General features: G+C 44.3%; 1 pseudogene across 1 annotated transcript; it reads right to left on the bottom strand.

Moving 5' to 3' along the window:
- LOC308170469 (gamma-aminobutyric acid receptor subunit rho-1-like) lies at window positions 1-861 on the bottom strand (annotated as a pseudogene). Its single transcript has 3 exons — window positions 750-861; window positions 438-635; window positions 1-291 (listed from the first exon to the last, which is right to left on the bottom strand). The product of its transcript is annotated as a gamma-aminobutyric acid receptor subunit rho-1-like (transcript).
- Between the last annotated feature and the right edge of the window lie 824 nt (window positions 862-1,685).

Raw genomic sequence — 1,685 nt, forward strand, 5'->3', positions numbered from 1 at the left:
TTATGTACTGTAGATGGACCAGTAGATGATGTTGAAGAGAACGTAAGACCCTGGAAAGATGACCCGAGAGTACTTGTCTATGGCGTGCGTGTTGATCCACATGCTGTTGTAGGGGTTGGAGCCAACATGGCCAGTGACTTGGTCACTCTCCAGGGCCAGCTGTACCATCATCCTCTCATGCATCAGCCCATTCTCCAGGGGCATGCTGTAGTTCCCTGTGTTGTTGACATCCTCCGCGTTGTAGCTGCCAGTCATCATGTCAGGGTGGGGCATGCCACAGGTGCAGGACAGCTGCAGGTCAGGCCCAGATGCCTGGTTGCTTACAGTTGAATTCAACTATTCATCTCCACAGTGGCAACTGTGGCTGGGCTAAAAACTCATAATAAAAAGGCTGATTTTAACACCATGTATACATGGATTGTTGTAAGAGCACTTACCCTTTCCCGAAGCTTCATCTCCTTGCGTTCCTGCCTTGTAGACAGGTAGTTGACAGCAGCATACTCGATCACCGATAGGAATACAAACACAAAGCTGACCCAGAGGTAAATTGTCCACAGCTTTGATGTAGGAGACCCGGGGCATGGAGGCGTTCACTCCAGTGATGATGGTGGACATGGTGAGCACTGTGGTGATACCTGAAGCATAGTCAACACATGACCCCTGGTTAGAGCTGTTTAAAACGTAGGGATCCAGGTCTGGCTACAACAGGGAAAATACCAAGACACAGGCCAATCAGAGAGGGCTCTCACCCAGCGGGACTCTGGCAGGGACGGCCCGGGGGTCGATCCAGAAGGACACCCAGGACAGCATGACCATCAGAGTGGCAGGGAAGTAGGTCTGGAGCAGGAAGAAGAAGATGTTTTAAACAATAAACGTTTTAAACAAACAACATCCATTTCATGTCAACTAGAATACACTGAAAAACACTCCAAATACTCCCAAATTGGATACATATGAGGAATTCCTCTCAAAGTGGTAAAATTATTATGGTTGTTACAGTAGTCACTCATTGGGGACACAACTCTGCAGTACAGGTAGGCCTACATCAGACCTCAACAACGTTATATGTTCTACCAGCAGGGGTGCTAAAGAGAGGGAAAGGGGGCTCCCCATTGAAATTGTTTTAGATATTAAAATACACTGCTTTATTTCCAAGGAGGACATTGTAATAAATATGGTTGGTGTACATACATTAACAGTATTCCGTTAAGTCAAGAATTGTCTGTGCTTCCTGCCTCACTTAGAAGTGTGATAGCAGGTTTTACAACCAAAAGTGTTGAGTTACAAAGAGACAAAAGTGTTAGTATGCCATAGTCTATAATATGACATTATCTGTGTAAATATAATTTAGGAAAATTAAAGATCTGGTAAGGTTTTTTTAATACATTTCGGAGCTCAGGCTTTTAGCTGCATTACTTAGCCTACTTCTTGAGGACAGGTTTCATGGGGGAACAGATTCTACATACAGTAACAGTAACATTCATGTGAAGTTGAATTATGTATTCATTCAGTTCTTGGTATTGATTACGTTTGATTAAGATTGATTTGAGTTGATTAAGTTCTCCAAACCTTGACACACAGGCTGTTCTTTTTGTTCTGCACCTGGTGTTTACACATGTTTTATTCCTGGGCTCCCCCTTAACAGTGTAACAGTAAGACTGCGTTTCACCCCACCCAGTCCCAAC

Source organism: Nansenia antarctica, assembly GCF_963989245.1.
Source record: "Nansenia antarctica genome assembly, chromosome: 14".
Classification (NCBI taxonomy): domain Eukaryota; kingdom Metazoa; phylum Chordata; class Actinopteri; order Argentiniformes; family Microstomatidae; genus Nansenia; species Nansenia antarctica.